At 39.9% G+C, this 21,471-nt stretch overlaps 1 pseudogene; it reads left to right on the plus strand.

Moving 5' to 3' along the window:
- The first annotated feature begins 2,009 nt into the window (after positions 1 to 2,009).
- LOC139479893 (uncharacterized) lies at positions 2,010 to 10,648 on the plus strand (annotated as a pseudogene).
- The last annotated feature ends 10,823 nt before the right edge of the window (positions 10,649 to 21,471 follow it).

A 21,471-nucleotide genomic window follows, 5' to 3' on the forward strand; every position in this document is an offset into this window, starting at 1 on the left:
TCGGCCCATCTAAGTCGCCCCATGTCAATTGCTCTGATCACTCGACCCATCTAAGTCGCCCCATGTCAGTTGCACTGATCACTCGGTCCATCTAAGTCGCCCCATGCCAGTTGCTCTGATCACTCGGTCCATCTAAGTCGCCCCATGTCACTCGCCCTGATCACTCGGTCCATCTAAGTCGCCCCATGTCACTCGCCCTGATAGCTCGGTCCATCTAAGTCGCCCCATGCCAGTTGCCCTGATCACTCGGTCCATCTAAGTCGCCCCATGTCACTCGCCCTGATCACTCGGTCCATCTAAGTCGCCCCATGCCAGTTGCCCTGATCACTCGGTCCATCTAAGTCGCCCCATGTCACTCGCCCTGCTCACTCGGTCCATCTAAGTCGCCCCATGTCACTCGCCCTGCTCACTCAGCCCATCTAAGTCGCCCCATGCCAGTTGCCCTGATCACTCGGTCCATCTAAGTCGCCCCATGTCACTCGCCCTGATCACTCGGCCCATCTAAGTCGCCCCATGTCAATTGCTCTGATCACTCGACCCATCTAAGTCGCCCCATGTCAGTTGCACTGATCACTCGGTCCATCTAAGTCGCCCCATGCCAGTTGCTCTGATCACTCGGTCCATCTAAGTCGCCCCATGTCACTCGCCCTGATCACTCGGTCCATCTAAGTCGCCCCATGTCACTCGCCCTGATAGCTCGGTCCATCTAAGTCGCCCCATGCCAGTTGCCCTGATCACTCGGTCCATCTAAGTCGCCCCATGTCACTCGCCCTGATCACTCGGTCCATCTAAGTCGCCCCATGCCAGTTGCCCTGATCACTCGGTCCATCTAAGTCGCCCCATGTCACTCGCCCTGCTCACTCGGTCCATCTAAGTCGCCCCATGTCACTCGCCCTGATCACTCGGCCCATCTAAGTCGCCCCATGCCAGTTGCCCTGCTCACTCGGTCCATCTAAGTCGCCCCATGTCAATTGCTCTGATCACTCGACCCATCTTAGTCGCCCCATGTCACTCGCCCTGCTCACTCGGTCAATCTCAATCGTCCCATCGCATTAACCTGCACATAAAGGCAGTGATACATGCTTTGTTGAATGGTACATTGCGTAATAAATATTGTATAAAACAAATTTAAACCTTGGAGTTTTAAGAAATTTGTTTTAAATTTGGAAACGTTAATTCTTAGCAACAAAGACTTCCAGTAGGCCGAAATGTCCAAGTTCCGAGATTGCATTTCACTTTCTTCACATTTCACGCAAAATATTTGCACAAGAACAGAAAAAATATCAATAAGAATGATAAATTACCAATCATGTCTCCCGTACTTTAATGTGTTTTAGATTATACGTATCGTGATCCCCGAGCCCCTGAGCAAACAATACGCTGATAAACACTTGTGCGGGGACCTATCCTGGAGTCTAAACGAATTAACCCCGGATTTGAACACAAAAGAGTTTACTCGCTCACTCGTCTTTAACTGCCTTTCATCAAGCGAAACACACACGGTCTTGACCCCAAATTTCAACTCACATCATTTCTCGCGTTATTACGATCATGGCACGCGAGAGGTTGCTATTGTTCTAAAACCTCGCACGCGCCGGACTGTCAGGGCGATTCGCTGGGTCCACTTTTCAGAGACAATTTAGAAGTTGAAAATATTTCCGTCCAAGAGCTAAACAATTACTATGAATTTATTATCGGAAATCATTTTAAAGCCCGATGCCAAGCGTCTTGTCCACTTCCGATATGGTAATCTGTGTCCTAGGATTAAGCTTTAGCATTTCCGGTTTACCAGGGGATATGGAAGCTTAAAGAGGCATTAAATCTTGTTCATATTCGGACCTCAACACTTAAAAGAAATTGTACTAATTCTTCAGATGTTGGTTGTTTTATCTGATTGGATGAAAGAGTTAGCGATACACATCAAAACGTCGACGTGGGGATTATATTATGCGCGTTTATACCATGCTCTTATAAATATGATACAACGTAGGTCCGGGTCACTGGGTTCCATGGACTTCGAGAACAACGGATTCATACATATATGTAGCGCCATCTGTGTTCTGAAGCATATCAGTCACTATGTTTTGTGTACATCTTGGCAATTTGGGTGAGTCTAATCGTTTTATGATAATTATTGTAAAATATTAACATCATTTGTCAATACTTTTCTTTTGTCAAAACAAACCTTAGAATTTCTTCAAAATAATTATATGTTGATATATTTTTCTTTTAAGTATATTCTTAACATATGGTATTTAAGAAGTTGTTATAAGCACTGCAAACCAAAAATAATACGCCTAATATAACCATTTTTAAAATGTATACACCGCTGTTGTTTTCTATACGAAGTACACGTTTCCTATAGTACTGAATGCATATGGGAGTGACGATCATTCATAATGTGTAGATGTACACTTCCGCCACGTCTCTGCTGTCTTTAATTACACTTCCGCGTTTCTATTTATTTTTTATGAAAGTTTAATTAATCATATTTGGTATCTATTGTGTTTTGACACCAGGATGCGTATCCCAAACAACGTGATTAAAGAGTGATGTCGAATTTAAATATAACATAACACCGACACGATTGTTACTCGCGGTTAGAGCCCGGCGTTAATGGAGGCAAAACTAAGAGGTAATGTTATTTTTATTTTTTTTAAGTACTTGGATATTATACAAACCGAGGGGCAAAATATGGTATACCGAGTTAGTTTTTAATGTAATTGGAGACTGGAAGAACTGTTGTTTAATTTGATTATGTCCATCTAACCATTACTCATGTCTGCAACAAGTTGCATCAAGTAATCTGTAATTTTGTGGAAACTAATCGGTTTGATGAAGATTGGGGAAAGAAATGAATTTGCAAACACATGACCTCTAGCATGTTTGAAATGTTCTAAATTTTGTGTCGTAAAAAAGCAAATGTATTGATTTTGAAAGATAAGATGTCTAATTGTCCCACCAGCAGTTATATATTATGTTTAGTTTTGAAAAGTTTTATATCAAATTGTATTGTGTATTTGTATTGTGTAGTGTCTGCCTCTTAGAGAGAGTCCAGAACCTTCTCCTAACAGAAGATAGTAAACATCCTGGATTTTAAGCAACATTAGCACTTCTCCAGTTAAAGTACCAACCGAGAAAATATGAGAATAGTGAGCTATGTAAGTTGTTTTTTCTTTTTATTTCGACCTTCTGAAGCTGGTTGGTAAAAAGGTCGAAAATATATATTTTATATTGTCACCGTTCGAGTCTCTTTAAGGGTATAATTTGTGAAAATGAATGTTGGTGATCACAAGAATACATTGAAATGTTCTAAATTGTGCCGAAAAAAGCAAATGTATTGATTTTAAAAGATAAGATGTCTAATTGTCCCACCAGCAGTTGTGTATTATGTTTAGTTTTGAAAAGTTTTATATGAAATTGTATTTTGAAACCTATAACAATGTATAAGTATTCTTTTAGTGCTGACTTAGTGCCAGTACTGCTCAGTTTTGGGATATAATATCGCTAACTTATATAAAAAGATATTTTCAACTGAAAATCAAACATATGATAAAATCAACTGAGAGTTACAGTTTCTTTGCTCCTTAGTTTACTGGTATTCAGTTGTAGCTATAAAAACGTGGTTATCTATGTCTTTTCATCCGAAACCATGTACTTTGCAATTAAAGAAAGTATACACCCATGTTTGATGGTGGGTAAAAATAAAACAAAAAAGAAATGGTTATCCGATGGTGATGTATTTGATACGGGTATTTGGTGATGTATTTGATACGGGTATTTGGTGATGTATTTGACACGGGTATCACAGTTGTGTCTCGGAACTTAAATTTGCAGTGATTCGGTGACTGTTTTCAGCCCAGTAACGTTTTGATAACGTTTACAGTTTCAGTTCAAATCCAATTTTCAAGTGTATTTTTTCCCGCCAGTAAAAAACGCTTACGCCGATTAGTGAGCTGGCATTTTCATTTGAATACATGAAATGTTATAAATTATAATTGTGCTTTTGACCTTAAGCTTGCACTGTTTCGGCAATTATTTTCACCCGGGGCCGTTTTTATAACGTTTGTAATTTTGGCCAGATCCAATTTTCGAGTGAAAATGTCTTTTGTCCGACAGTTAATGTACATGGCAATTACATGAAAGATACGTTTTCTTACACCTTGGCAATTTAAGCATGGCATACTATATATTTCACATAAAAGACCATTTGTTTACAAAAGAATGGTTTGGTACGTGAACCGAAATCGAACCTCGTGGAGTCACACACACAAGTATAAGTATACAAGTATATAGGTCCATCGAGAAGCACACGCAGTGCTCCTTTTTTCCAACAATTGTTTATCAGATGTCATTACTTTTATTGTAATGAGGCCATTGACAAATGTAAGTGTTTCCCAAAGTTGCATGGTAGTTCAGGGTTAGCCATGCACCATGACTGTAGAATATATTTATTTTCTGAAGAAAAAAAATAAATCTATATATGTATACAAAAGCAAGTCTAGCCAGCTCTAGCTAGCTCTATTCCACATGAAATCAGCATCGGGATTTTTTTGTTTTATTGTTTTTATTTGTCGAGAAGGGTATTGTGTAATATAAGATTTCATAGACTAAAAGTATGCCAATAAATAAGGTGTTGTGTTTGCTTTATCTTGGTGTATAGATATCTTACTATGGTGATGAATGACGCTGTCCTTAGAAGCGTATGTTGATCATGTAGATGTGTTGGTTATGGTATGAATATAAACGTGAAACGAATAATCGTTTGTAACTACGCGTCAGTACGTTTATCAAACATAATTTCAAAACTGGAAAACTCATGTGAATTTTCTTTCGTCATTTTCTGGGTAGCTCGAAGGTAGGAACGCTGGCTCATCCCGCTGAAGTCTTTTGGTCGACTCCCCAAATTGGTATGTTTATATAAGTTTATCATGTGCCCCCTTCTTATCGATTCGGAGAGGGGGATATAAGAAAACGATTGATACTAGATAAGAACCCATCACTTGATATACACCATGTTGACAATATGTACCATTACCGGTAACTAGAGTATTTTTATCATTGTGTCACTCTCTCAATGTGCAGTCAGGCAACTGTCGTAACCATTGGCAGTGTTTATGACATATTTGTTTTGTTTGTTGTTTAACGCCGCACTCAGAAATATTCCAGCCATATGACGGCGGTCTGTAAATAATCGAGTCGGAATCAGACAATCTAGTGATTGACATCATGAGCATCGATCCACGCAATTGGGGTATGATGACATGTCAGCGATCCTGACCACCCGTCTCTCGCGACAATCAGTCACATTGTATGACAAGCTGGGTTGCTGAAGACCTATTCTACCCCTGATCTTCACAGGTCTATTTCTTTTGTATAGTGTATTTGTATTGTAAAGTGTCTGCCTCTTAGAGAGAGACCAAAACCTTCCTTGACAGAAAATAGTAAACATCCTGGATTTTAAGCAACATTAGCACTTCTCCAGTTAAACTACCAACCGCAAACATATGAGAATAGCGAGCTATGTAAGTTGTTTTTTATTTTTATTTCGACCTTCTGAAGCTGGTTGGTAAAAAGTTCGAAAATACATATTTCAAATTGTCACCGTTCGAGTCTCTTCAAGGGTATAATTTGTGAAAATGAATGTTGGTGATCACAAGAATGCATTCACCCACTAATCCACGTTAGCCACACATCATTCCAGTCTACCACTGATCTACTCACTCACTCACTCACTCACTCACTCACTCACTCACTCACAGGGATGAACTATTCGTTAACCGATATATCTCGAGTAAAAAGGATTACAATCCACGGCTAATGCTGGTAAATACCATTGACCGTGGACGTTCTATGATGCCCCGCGGCTTTTGTTAATGCATACACATACAATCTCTTCCAGGTGTGTTCCGACTTATTTTGTTATTTCAAGTATCTGCGTTTCTCCTCAATAAGCAAACCAGTTCCATATTTACCAGAATCTGTTATTTCTTGGAAAGTCAATGAATGCGCAATTTCGATCAAGTGTATCGGGACAACAGGAACTATAGTCCTACTTGCGAGAGTATTTTGAAGCCTTTAGAACTTTCGGAGGACGGTTTAGGTGAAGTCGACTGTTTACAGGGAGAGTTGTGGATTCCGGTTGATTGACCCCGGTGTCAAGAGACTCAATAACAGCTTTTCAAGACCACCTTATGTTAATTTAGTACATAGGTTTTTCTCACATTACTTCGTGCTTTTAATCTCTTGTACTTAATGTTTTATCCATGGCTAAATTCACATAATAATCATAAACGTTTCGACCATGACACAGTGCTACTTGTAAGTGGATGAGGTGAAATGGGGTTTAGCGTCGCCTTCAAAATTATTGCACTTATGTAGCGATGTTATATAACGTCTTTTGGTATGACGCGGCCAGGAATCGAACCACAGCCCTTCCGCTCTCGAGATTTAAAGGAGTGTAACAGGTGGCCCGTGGCGCCACAACTCACGGTACAGAGTAGTGTCCCTTTGAAGTCAGGAGCCGATGGTTGAGAGTTCTAAGCCATTATTCGCTTAGATTCTGATCCTTGGACTGTCATCCTCATACCCGTGCTAGTTATTTCCCCAAACGTCTACTACGTCACCTTGGGCGTACCTTCCACGTCACGCTTCCATGCCGTAATGGAACTTGAATACACCCAACCCATTCACTAACGTGATGACGTGTGCTGTGATAGTTACCTAAAGACCAAGCTTCACTGTCTGCTACCCATGTTCCTCCTAGATTTGTTGATTTGATTGTTTAACGCCGCACTCAGCAATATTCTAGCTATATGACGGCGGTCTGTAAATAGTCAAATCTGAGCCAGACAATTCAGTGATTAACATTATGCCCATCGATCTACGCAATTGGGATACGATGACATGCATCATCTAAGTCAGCGAGTCTGACCACCCGATCCCGTTTGCCGCCTCCTGGGAGAAGCATGGGTTGCTGAAGACCAGTTCTTAACCGGATTTTTACAGGGCCCTTCTTAGGTCCAGATATTGGAATTAATACCATGTTTGAAACTAGGACATTGTGAAATGATGGTCTTCGTTGTATGCTATACCGGTATACAGAATTAAACAAGAAGACCAGGAAACTGTCATTTGAGGGAAGGGAATCAGAATTACCAGCAGTGCCCACCCAATAGCTTAGCCCAGTCCCACTATTTCAAGAGACCACGTGGCATTCTGAGTATCACCCATTATAAATAGTTTTATATTTGTTCCAGATCACAAGCTCACGATGAAGTACGACCTGGTTCCGACTGACACCGAAGCGCTCATCGTCTACAGGGACCGCTACGATGACGGAACGGGGGACTCGGATAATACCGACACTACCCGAAGCGAGGAGAACGACCATCGGATGTCTTACGCCACTTCAGACGAAAATGACGACGACGATATGCTTCACCACGACCACGACGATGATATGATTCATCACGACCACGAAGACGTCGATGACAACGTCTTCTCGCCCGCGAGTCCAGACACGGACAAGTCGGTTCAAGATGGCGGCTTCATCTGTCTGCAGAGCATGCCAAGATCACTGTTACCGCCAAGACACGTCCTTCTCAACTCGAGTCCGGCTGCACTGGGTGAGGACGGACCTCTGGACCTGCGACAGAAGCAGCAACAGAGAAGGCGATACAGCGATCAAGATCGGCCGCCGTCTCCGTTCAGGAAGATAGCTCGGCGGATGTTTACCAACAGTCGGGAACGATGGAGGCAGCAGAATGTTAATGGGGCCTTTGCCGAATTACGGAAGCTCGTACCGACCCATCCGCCTGATAAGAAGTTGAGCAAGAACGAGATTCTCCGTTTGTCGATTCGTTACATTAATCTTTTAAACCAAGTCTTAGAGTTTCAAAGTCAACATGATTTCGGCCACGAGTTGACTGACCGACATGATCTTAGAGCAGACGGCACAAACATTAGCCAGGACACTGACATCCAAAATGCGCAACAACCGTATTCCGGAGCCTCCCCTTCTCCCCACTCATTTTCAGCCAGTGTGAGAGGAGATAGTGGAGCAGGCGACACTTCGCCCTTGACATAAAAGAAGGTCAATATGTATTCAGTGTTAAGGTTCTACAAATGTTGGACAATATTTAAGTATATCAATGATTGTTGTGTTTGAATGACCCTAGTGATGCTTGAAATTAGTGACTGGAATCACGAACGTCCAAACAAGAGATCAATGTATGAGAGAGGTGTCGTTTGATCCTCTCCTAATCTATCTTCTCTGAACCTTCTCAACATCGGACGTACTTTCATATGTACAGTTTCATTGTTGTAACCAGTTTAATTGTCTTTAATGTGATGAGGTCTTGTTCTACGGTCACAGTGTTTACACCTAGTGAAGCCCCGGGTTTGAAGGTCTTCACATCTTTGACGTGAGAGGCGACGAACGGGATCGGCTGGTCGGTTCGCTGACATGGTTGATGCATGTCATCGTATCCCAATTGCGTGGATCGATGCTCATGATGTCCATCACTGGACTGTCTGGTACAGACCCGATTATTTACAGACCGCCGTCATGTAGCTGGAATATTGCTGAGTGCGACGTTAAACAAACAAACAAACAAACAAACATACCATTTACACGGAAAGACGTACCAAGTTAATCGTATAAGAAACGCCCAAGCTGAACGTTAGGTAGTCCATCTAGTCACCTTGAAATTAACAAGCAATCCTTGCCCAGAACAAATGTATATGAAGACCAGCTGGTGTAGATAACACAACTCACTTTCAGTTGCATAATGTCCAATATCATATGTAGTGATACGCACCTTGCTGTAGGAGAGCTTCACTTTCTCGTTCCAGCATCTTGTTCAGGCTGAGCATGATATAGGCTGATACCGGCTGGAACACGTGTTTTGTCGTTTTCCCCCCGGTATTTCTTATTTGCCGTTAAATAACTTTGGCAGCTATTTTTTTTCTCTGAAAGGAGGATTCAGACATTGTTGGGGACCCACGACACATTATTTTTCGGATCATGCAGAATATCCCGTAGTTGTTTTTTTAAATCTTGGATAACCTGAGGACAAGTTTTTTTCGGGAGCAGATGATTTAAAAAACAAATGCCGACACCCCCAAATCATCAAATAGTAAGCTCCTTAGTGAAGATACATGATTGAATTTTGGTTTAACACCCGAAGTGATGCAGGCCTCAGACGTTCACAACATTGTTCAAACCCACGAGCACGAGTATGGTGCTGACAAACCTAGAAACATAATCGGGGCCAACCGGGATAAGATCCATATAAAAATGTAAATTTAAGAAGTGTGCATTATAATTCTTTGTGTGTAAAATATGTACTAACGTTTTAAACACAGCAATTCAGATCAGTAATATCTGTTTTTCCACCATGTATCCCTGACATAAACAACGTATTAATAATATCCTTTAGTGTTCCATATTCCAAACACGCATTAAGATCAATGAATTCGATACTCGTCCCTATCGTGAGAATCTCCTGAAGTTGTTGTCGTCCCTGACTCACTGTGTCGGGAAACAGGCCCCGAGCTCCCGAGTTGGTTTCCTTCCGTGCAGGGAGAGAGCAGGTGCTTGTCTCAAGTAGGGCAGGGTGCTTGGGACATTTCTCGGCCGTGTCATCATAGCTTCCATGGCTTTCATCATCACATCTGATGTATATCTGTGTCCCCTGTTAATGTATTGTTGTTCCTACAGTCGATATTGTGTATATGATGGATCAAGTTGCCATTACCCTGGTTATTTATGAATAATTCCCCGTTGAATATATTTGGAATGAGATGTCAGGTATAATAATAATAATAATAATAATAATAATAATAATAATAATAATAATAATAATGATTACTAAAACCAATAGAAGTGTTTTGTTTTCATCATAGTTAATTATAGAATCGAAATATGTCCGCAAGTCCGTGTTACCGTTTAAGGCTTCAACATTCTTAAAGATACAAAATTTCGTGTTAGTAAAATAACGTTTGTGCCTTGAGTAAAAGCACATGGCTGCAAAAGATAATGCTAAAAATACCCGCTTCATAAATTCATTGAGGCCAAAGTAGTTAACAAAAGGGATGAATTATAACATTTATTTTTGTCCAAAGTGAGACACTGGTGGCGATTTTGTTTGGTTTTAGAAACGACAAATTTCTCTTAAACAACTGAACGCAATCTCAATTAAAAATGATAATGATTTGCATGTGTACAATTTATGTCAAGCGATCCACTACTGTGATATGTTATAGAGATAACACTAAACTTGAGTATTGAATAATCTCGCTGAGGGTCCCATGTCTGTTGTACCAGCCCATATCGAGGATATAAACTGTAACCAAGTTCTGTTCTATAGTAACAAAATTTGTGAAAGTACATGCAATGCATGTATATATTTGATTTGTAAAATGTCATACTTAAATTTAAATATTTTTAAATATTCTGTGAAATATGAGAACATATTTCATAATACATTCAATTGGCTTTGTTTGAAGATACAAAGGGAGATAACTGCTAATTGAGATGTACATCAACGCGGACGGAGCAATAATATTTACCCAGTGATTTTAGTTATTTACACGTTTTATTTTATAGTCATGTACATATGTAAATAAAATCTGTTCAGTGACACATTTTGTCATATTCGTTTTTATTCTCCCGAGAAGTGAGTGAACAAAACTCCAGCAAAACCACGGTGGCTGACACCAAAAATCGGAGCCATACGTTTTGGGGAATCGAACTCGGGTCTGGCGTGACAAGCGAACGCTTTAACTACTCGGCCCCCCATGGCTACCTAATTCGTCTCCTAAAACCCCACTGGTGACACCTGTAGTGGTCACGCGCTGTACCGGGGTCATTTTCTTGAAAACATCACATTTTCAGGGCGACACAGCCTTTCCTATAATACTCCTTTGTGATGTTAGCTTGTGAAGTCAACATAGCGCCTTTTACTGTTCGCCCTGAATTATTGACATACAGACAGAAATGGAAGTGTCACACGTCAGTTACAATATATTATACAGCTGGTAAGTTGCATTCAGATTTAAAAACAACAACTGACATCCGGCTATATATTGAAATACTCGTATATCATATATACAACTTACGTCTGTTAAACATAATTGATAAACCACGTGTTGAAAGTTTAACAAAATTTGAATTCTTAAAACTCAATAAATGTGTGAATAAAATGTTTTTATCATGTATACATTTTGGGGGGGGTCAAAAGTGGAAGAATGTTGAGTTGTTCAAATGAGAAACTTCGTAAACATAACAGTTACATTTTTTATTAACAGGATCATCTTGAATTATGAACACACACAACCTCAGTACATGCAGGAATGTTTTATCCCTGAACCCGTGCAATGAAAGTATTTGAAAAACATTATCAGTCGGATCACAACGAGTAGGTTTTAAGACGGAGGAAATACGGGAATGGGGCATTTGTGAGGAAGCAATGATGGAGTTCATTCTCAATGACGATCATTTATTCTCAGAAGTAGCATCCAGTATTGTACAAAAGTTTAGACAGAGGCTGCAATATTTAGTTTGATGTTTAACGCCAGCTATATGACGTCAGCATGTAAATACTGGTGTCTGACCCAGACAAACCAGTGATTGATATTATGAGCAACGATCCAGGTTGGCAGGCTATCAACCAAGTCACCGACCCTTACCACCCGGTCCATGAAGTCATCGTGTACGACAAGTATAGGTTGCTTGGGACTACTTCTAACTGGAATCCCTATTTTTACAAATATCAAATATGCTGCACCATATATGCTGTTTCGGTCTTATAGGTAAAGAGGCTTATAGGAATGACAGTAGATAACAAAGGGCGGAAGGTGAATTGTGTTTGATTCTCTTCTTCGACATTATTTCATTCCACGTGTCAAAATATATTCGCGTATTACATGAGCAAATAACATGCAAATGGTCATGATCAGACTTGTGATCAGATTCTAGTGGAACTAGGCAGTTTAGATGACACGTTTGGTGTATCACACAGGTGGCATTAGTCTGTCTTACAGACCCTGATACAAATATATCAACTACAGCCCATGGAAGTCTATAATGTTTGGCAAGTCTAGATTACTGCAGTATCTGAAAATGAAGAGAATCACTGGGCTCCTTTTTATTATATTTTTATTAAGATAACTGAACAACTGTTTTTTCTGTACGATATGTTCATTTCAGAGACTATATTTTAGTCTAAGGTGGCAAATATTAAAACGTTGTTTCAAGCGTATCGAATATGAATGCATTTATAATACGTGTAATTATCCACCCACGCCGGGTCTTCAGATTATATATACCACTCAAAGGAAGTTAAAAAACACCCGTTTTTTCATATGACTAGTAATATAATATGAAAAAGTCGTGTTTTCTTTAACTTCTTTTGAGTAGTACCGTATAGCATACAGCTACAGTAACCGACATAGGCCTCAACATTTACACTGGCGAAATAGAGGAGAGAACATGCGCAGGATAACCAGCTGAACATTCTAGAATAAGAGCAACTTAATAAAAGAAGTAAAATAAGAAAAGGTTTGACATATTTATCTTAAGTACATTTATTATTGAAGGGATGTTAATTTCCCATCGGGATTCCGGGTTAGAATTGAGTGAGGGAGTATGATTTTACGCCGATTTTAGCAATATTCCAGCATTATCACGGCGGGGGACACCAGAAATGGGCTTCACACATTGTACCCATGTCGGGAATGGAACCCGGGTGTTCGGCGTGACGAGCGAACGCTTTAACCACAGGCTACCCGACCGCCCCGGGTTAGAATTGGCTCTCAATAACCAACTTGTACGAGGCGACTAAATGGATCGGTCACGTAGCTGGACAATTGCTGACTGAGGCGTTAAACCAAAAATTTAAAAATACAAACAAATATTTGCTTGTCTTTACATTCAACTTTACATTTATTTGTAATCTTTCATATCAACACTTATTGGTGATAACGAGAAAAGTGGGTTCAATCAAAATAAAAAATTAAACGCGTATGCATATAACCAACGAGTTGCGAGGAGTTTAAGGTTATATGTACTCAGTGACCGAATACGAATAGTGTTAACGAGACTCCGGCGAGCGACTTAGACCATCGATTCTCTGGGGGCAAACATTGTGTCGACTGCACGTAGACTGGTCCATATATCACCTTTTTCTATTTTACCACGGAAACTGAAGAAACCCGAATTAAGTTTCTGAAGAAACGTCACTGACGTAAAAAATTTAATATTTTGACGTATATATCAATTTTGACGTGATGAACAATGGATGACATCACAGTGCAGTAATATGACGCTACGGTATTTTTCACTGACCAATCAGCTTTAAGAATTACTAATATACACATGTGTTATTACACTCGCTCGTAGCCCACAGGGGAAATATTCTTTGTGGATAATACCATTGTTTGCAACAATACGTTGTTATGTCACGCAAACAAAACGTACAATGAAAAATTGGCTTGAACAAGCCAGTCGGCATGAAGAAAATATGTTTTCATAGGTATTCGTTCCCCTGTGGGTAGTACATGGTTTAATCGAACAGCTGATTTAAGAAAGAGATGTGCTCGAAGAAATATATCTATAGCGGGGTTCCCATGCCTTTGGTCATTCCACAACAAACCGAATCCGCGTGAACGTTCGACAAACGAAAAAAAATATTTGAAATTATAACAATCAGGATCAAAAGATAATAGTTTAATTAATAAACAACAGGGCTAAAACATAGTATTTTAAAAAGACTAAACCGTGTTTATTGCATTTTACGTGAATTGTTAAAAATACCACCAAAATATTACCAGCAACATTAAACTTCACGTTTCTCAAACGTTCTCCGTGTCCCCGCTACAAGCAATTAAGAGTTCAATCCAACCTCTTGTGCACAGGGAAAGTAATTTTCCGCCCACAAATTAATTCAGCTAATTCCCATCTTAACTCCTTGAAAAAATGATAATTTTGCTCCAACGAGAAGCAATATTCATTACATGCAAGCTTCTCTCGGCTGAGTCGCGGCTAATTCCAGTAAATGGCTAATAAAACCTTCGTAGTATCGGTCTCTCAAAGCCCCATATTGACAGGGCAACCTCTAATCCTTTTATCTATTGACGACACCTTGAGAGAGGTTCATCACAATGCAATAGACACTCTTGACTTGGCGGAAGAAATTGTTTGCATCATTGCGCATGTCAATCACGTGAGTTATCTCCGTCGGGGATCACGAGGTGCACGGCGCAGACGACATTTATATTTCCGCAAACGGAATATGGATAAAGAATGGGGTACTGAATTTTTTTTTATTAATTGGAATTGAACGAGAATCCGATGGCATGGATATATTTCTGTTTTGATTTGCAAAGTTTGTTTTACAGCGAGACGTTTAAGTAGAGGATATTGAAACAATATTTGAACTTAAATTAGCAATTTACTGCTATTTCAAATTTATTGGATTGATTTCAGTTCATTCGCGAGAACCAGTTTTCGTGTCTTATTTCTAACGTAAAAGATTTGAATAATTCATCAACCCGACTGTTACGAATTCACAAAAGTATAAAATTTTACAACGCATGTGTTAGGGTGACTTAGTATTAACCCGTGTATTTAAATGTTTAACCATTGTCGTATAAATACGTCTCACCTGAGTTGCTTACGCTCAATTTCAAAGGAATCAAAGGCATGTCGTTTACATTTTTGTCATTTTGTTATGAATATTTTACAACTGTGCGGCAACGCATTTTAATTGTCCGAATTATGCAGTAGCCTTAAGTACCTTCAGAAAGCCGATATTGCATAATTAGTTCGTGAAGTTTTGATTTTACTTTCTTTAGTTTCAAAACTTTGGTAACATTTTTTCCTTCATGGTGTCTGTATGTGGCCCATTGTTGTCATTCAGTCCTTATACTAATATCACTTCAAGATCTTTTTGTCTCAATGTGGCTGAAATACTGCCGATCTCACTTATAATTTTAACTTGCTCATCATTTACTCACGACAGTTTCAATCACGGGAAAATACAGGCTGTGATTGTATTATGGAGAAATCGTAAAAATCTGTAGACTCTGCTTCCGGAATCCACAGATGCGAGTGATTTCTCTGACTTAAACCATGTAATGGTTGATAAATAATTTCTCTATAACTCTGCATAATGGCCCATACATTTAGTTGCATCAGTTTTTACTTGTTAAAAATGCACGTTCAGAATTGCACGTTTAGGACGTGGTATTGTTTACGTTTCTTTAGGCTAAACACACTTAATCCGGTTCAGCTCGCCTGGTGAGAGGGGTCATCTCAACGTTTGGTGATGCTGTTTTCAAGAATAAATTACTTGACATAATCTTCTATAGTATGTAAAGATATTTGATTACAACGACGATACAAATATTATGACAAATATCGAAACATTGTACCATATTGTTTACCTCATTATTTACATAATAACAAGATATCACTGTTAAGCATTTATATATGCCGATAAATTGTTTGATAGGCATTTCTTAGAAGTTGCCGGATGACAAATTAGACACATATTTTTTATGGATAACAACTTCTTTACTATACTGTCACAGCGAGATGGCTGATTTACTGTCTGATTTGATGGCTGACGTTTTGATCACTTTGATTCTGGTGTTAATAGGGCGGAATGTTTCGCCTTCATAGGATCGTCCACAGTCACAGTCAATCGTCGGGTGGTCTCTGCCTATCATGTTGTTACTATATATTCCTTGTTGTTATTAGGGGGCGGTCGGGTAGCCTAGTGGTTAAAGCGTTCGCTCGTCACGCCGGAGATCCGGGTTCGATTCCCGACATGGGCAGCCCATTTCTGGTGTCCCCACCGTGATATTGCTGGAATATTGCTAAAAGTGGCGTAAAACCATACTCACTGACTCACTGTTGTTATTAGTGAACCTACATATGATAGTACCAGATGCTAATTGTTGTTACTGTTCCGACATCCACCATACATGTATATAATTCTGTACCATGTTCATTATTCAGTCTTGCTTGACAACGATACAGGGATCCTCACTGAAAAGTCTCTAGCACAGTATAATAAAGTAGTTGTTATCCAAAGACTCATTTTGTCTAGTTTGTCCTATATACCGAAAGGATAAATAATTTTGCATCTAGGTATTGCAAATAGTTAAAGAATGTATATGTAAATTTTAGAGAGAATGATTTATGCAAATGTATTTCTTATAAAAATGAATAATTATTGATAAATTGCATGGATAGAAAAGGTTATTTAGGCTAGGTAACAAAAATCCTTTAATTCAAACTAATATTCATGAAGATTACAGCTCAATGTCACAAGACATAGTGTCAGTTCACAACTTGAGGAGAAGAGATGTGGCCATCGACGTTGTGGATGACGTCGATGTCTCCTGTTTCCAGGAGTTGCCCTTGTCTGCTTCTGTTACTTGCTAGGAGCAGGTAGTCCTTCCTGGCGTCGAAGGTCGGAATGGGTGATACACGAGATATGTTTTCCTCATTCCTTTCACCAACAACCAGAGAGTTCCCTTCTTCGTGATAACCTTTAGTCACAGTGACTTGTCAACCTTGGACTTTAGCGATAGACAGAAGATTTTCACGAACCTGTTATTAAAACCCCCCAACAATATTAGAATAAATAACACACAATGATGAAATATTATAACTGTTGAAGTATTACAATAAATTAATTCGCATTCGAAAATCAATTCAGAATTGAGAACAAGATTTTATATGACAAATTCTTTTATTTTACAATAGGTGAGTGAGTGAGTGAGTGAGTGAGTTAATATTTAAAGTCATATCGGCAATATTTCAGCCATCTGGTGACTATTTACAATAGGTGTCATCGTAATCATGCAAGTACTGTCATAAGAAATGTTCTTCTCAGCTATCAACCTAACTTCTATTTATATAGACCCGTAGAGATCCGGGGTAGAATAGATCTTCAGCAACCCACCGTAAAACGCGACTATGCTTGTAAAAGGCGACTAACGGGACCAGGTGGTCAGGCTCGCTGACCTGGTTGATGCACGTCATCGATCGCAATTGCGTGGACCGATGCTTATGATATTTATCACTGGATTGTCTGGTCCAGACTTGATTATTTACAGATCGCCGTCATATAGCTGAAATATTGCCGAGTGCAGCGTTAAACAACCAACCAACCAACATATACTAACGAAAATATTAACTGTGCTTCATATAAAGTTCAATAAAAATAAATTTATTCTCAAAACTATAAAAATGCATCTTTCAATACATACTTATGAAGACATCTCCTCGACTTTAAGATCGTGATTCACAATTTGCACATGCATGTCAAAGCACGGCGTACGACTTGGATAATTGCGTGTTTGTTGGAATCATGATAGTATTACTCACATACATGGCTTTAAATGGAACAACACATGATAATTGTTCAGCTGTCTGGTGCTCACGGCTTGCTGAAAATCAACGTCAACAGGAATGGCGCAAACCGAAGTTGGCAGACATTTTAATGTTCATTGAAACACAGTATCCTCCTCTCCTTGGAGAGGTCATCCACAGCAGGGCAACACTCTGACTTGCCACGGGTCGGTCGTCCATGTGTGACGTCATGTCAAGAGGACAACCATATGCGGTTGGTGCATCTATGGAATCGATACCAACTGCAACATTAAAAGCTCGGACAATTCCTGAATTGAGACCAATTAGTGGCAGAACCGGGGGCAACCGGTTGAGGAAGCACAACATCCGGCCCGATTTCCAGCAATACGCCCAATTTTGCTTCCTCGTCACCATCGGGCACACCTTGCTTGGTGTAGACAGCATCAAAGGTTCAGAAGACAAGACTGGGACAGATGGTTGTGCAAGGGTCTACAGGCGTCAAGAAGAACATTTTGGCGACGTTAGCTACTCATCATCGTCAGCTTTGGAGAAGACGTGTAATGGAATGGGGTGGCCTCACGACTCATGGGAGAACACAACTCATTGATGTTAATGGCAATTTGAATGGCGTACGCGACCCGGACTACATCGTTGGAGATCATGTTCTACCAAATGCAGGGACGAAACGTCACGTTGACTTTTAGAATAAGAGCGACAAAACACTTTCCATATTCATATGAAATCCCTGCTAAAAGCAGAGTAGACTACCATTCCGACTACATCACGAGCATGTGTTTAGAAATCACTATCAAATAGTGATGATACCAGGTATTCGCCAAAAGTTGAGCATATCCTGCCCCACCATGACACCCGTCACAAAAACATGCGAAGGCATGTCAATTATTCACCTGAAAACAACACCATCTGAATATATGTCGAAATAGAGATTTGCATCGGACATCATATTTATCACTGATGCGTCAAATTTGGAAATGTCCTCCACATGTCTACCATAAAGCCTTTTGAAAGCTTTACTGAGACCTTGAATGTTGCTAACACTTATATGAATATAGCAATATGAACCGACTTCCTGAGTGATTTAATAACGCAGGTATAGGGGACAGTATTACTTCTGGAAAGCTTTACTGAGGTCTTGAATGTTGAACCTTGATCAAACAACTCCTGAGCAAGAGTCGTATGACGCTCTTTGAAATCTTCGCGTTGAAATGTTCCCTCAAAAGTTGTGAAATATAGACATCAAAGGCTAAAGCTGCTGGAACATAGCTCAGCATGAAGGGGACTGTGAAAGATTTTGTCACTCTGAATATTGATGCATATATCTACATGTGAAACAGACGAGCGGTCTCACTGGTCTCCTTTATTTCAAGTTCAGGTGGATAAATCAGTGGAAGAGAATTGTCTATGATGGTTATTGCACGATATCAGATTATCGATATACCTGAAACGTAAGTTAAACTTCGTTGCCAAATTGTCTTGTTTTGACTTTGCCAATCCGAGAAGAAATATCGATTCATATGCATAGCGAAACGGATCAGCAAGAAAGAGAGCACGATTGGTGCCAATGAGGATGCCAAGGTCTTGCCTAAATGACTTACCCACGAACTTTACATGGATGTTATCAATGAGGAAGGCAACATTTTACAGGTTGTTTTCTCAGTTAACTCCAGACGGAATTTGCCCCGAACCTCTGCATATAGCCATGGAACTATTTCTATGATGATCACGTTCAGGAACAAATTCCCCATGAATCAAGGAATGAACTTTTCCCTTGTGTGGGATAGCGGTGTACAAAGTTGTAAATTTAAATGTTTTGGCAGAATTGACAATGGTTCTTATCTGTGTATGCAAAATTCAAACAAATCCTTTGAGTTTTTTGAGAATGCAGGTTGTATTAATTCCACTTGTCTCAAATACTTTCTGTGAATATATATAAAGTCTTCCTTGACAGGATTAAGGATTTTGGTAAAACCTTCCGACGGGGATTTGGCTGAACATTTGCTGGACCCAGCAATATATCTCTCTTTGTACGGACATTTATGGAGCTTTGGAATTTAGTAAGACGAGGAATGGGTCTTCAGGTTTATGAGTCAACAACAACAACATACATGTATCCCAGACCGTTTTCAATCATCTGGTGTCTCCAAAGCGCCGCCGCTGGCTCACCCGTATCAACGCAACTGTTGGTCACGTCCGACATTGGCATAGTTTATATAGTTGTCCCACCACCCCTCTGATAGGGCGTGTCTCTCTGTCGCCTGTTACCAGGTATAGATTTTGTCAATGAATTTGTTATGATAAAACACTGATTAGACGAATGACCAAATATTATGTTGCTATTTTCAGTATCATAACATTTTCAGCACTATGAAACACAGTTACCTTTTTGCGGTAATATATGCATATAGTGCAAGTCATCAAATCCCTTTAACGCCGATTGTCAATAAGTTTACTGATCAATCGAAAACGTTGTTCATCGAGAGGATTTTACGCCTTGAAGCTGGCCACTAAGGTGCCAAAGCTTATCTTTACCCGGCTATATATTGTTTCTAGGCGAGTACGTGCTAAACCAGCTAGTTCGTCTTAAAGCTACACTAACCAATATTTGGATATGTTAAAATTATGTTTTACTTATATAATTCAAGTTCTCTTTACTGCCCAGGACTGATCGAACACTCAGAGATGTGTTTCTTGTTTTACGCCGCACTCAGCGATATTCCAGCTATATGACGGCGGTCTGTAAATAATCGAGTCTGGACCAGAGAATCCAGTGATTGACATCCTGAGCATCGATCCACACAATTGGGATAGGATGACATGCATCAACCACGTCAGCGTGCCTGACCACCCGATCCTGTTAATTATCTCTTACGGCAAGCATGGGTTTCTGAAGACCTATTCTACCCCGGATCTTCACGGGTCCTAGAGATGTGAAATACATGTGTATGACCGTGAAACTGTTACTGATCAAGTTGACGTTTTTCATGCAATGTTGCGACGTGAAACCAAGTCCTTTTTGCGATGTCTGTTATAAATCGTATTTCTTCAACCCAGTCATTAGATCAATACAAATAGAAGAATTCAAATGAATGAGTATCTTTTGATGTCACATACTAGTATATCAACACAAGTCGATAAATGTTTAAAACACTGAGGCTTGTCAGTATTGTTGACACCATGGAATGTTGGTAACCTATCGTTCTTAGCTTCAGTCTGAGGCTTAATGTAAAGAAGACATATTTGTACTAAACACACTACTGAAATATAGTAGTCGCTCGATCTGCAAATATCAGGTTTAGCACTAGTTGTAGTTCTTAACTCAAGTTTTTCGTACTATCGTGGGCCCCAACGGCTTGGATCTCTGACCGTGATGTCATCTTTTGATTGCCTGGCCCCGACACCATTATTTACAGGCCCCTTACGAGGGAAAACAATCATTCACCTCCTCACTTTACGGCGATGACGTTTCCTTCATTCAATGATAACTTTCATAAGTTCGTTATGCGGTCGCAAGGTACCGATCTGATTCAAAATATGCGACTGTGCGTATCAAGATGGTTACGATATTTTAATAAACATCTTATTACCAAATTGTTCTGGATTTGTTCTACATATATGGTTGGAAGGAGAGTTGTTTATTATATGCTTTGAAGACTAATCAGTGAAAATAAACTGAAACGTTACTAATTCACAAGATCGTGAAGTGGAAAGCTGTGCCTGTGGAAAATAGTTGTAGGACATTTGAGAAGTTAAAATAGTTCCTGGTTAATGGATTAAGATTTGTGCTGGAACCTGGCCGTGGATGAGACATAAAAGCTCCTCAGCAGTGAGTGAGTATGGATTTACGTCGCTTTGAGTAACATTTCAGCAATATCACCCGCTACCCATGTAGGAATCGAACACAGGCCTTCGCCGTGGCAAGCGAACGTTTCAACCATTAGGCTTACAAACAGCCTTCTCGGCAGTGAGTGGGTTCACACCGACGGCGTTGAGAAACCTACCTGCGGACGTGAAGCCTCCATCAGTCAACATGAACAACATACACGAAGAGCCCGCCAAGTAAG

This window comes from Haliotis cracherodii, unplaced genomic scaffold (assembly GCF_022045235.1).
Source record: "Haliotis cracherodii isolate W230 unplaced genomic scaffold, xgHalCrac1.p SCAF_4, whole genome shotgun sequence".
Lineage (NCBI taxonomy): Eukaryota > Metazoa > Mollusca > Gastropoda > Lepetellida > Haliotidae > Haliotis > Haliotis cracherodii.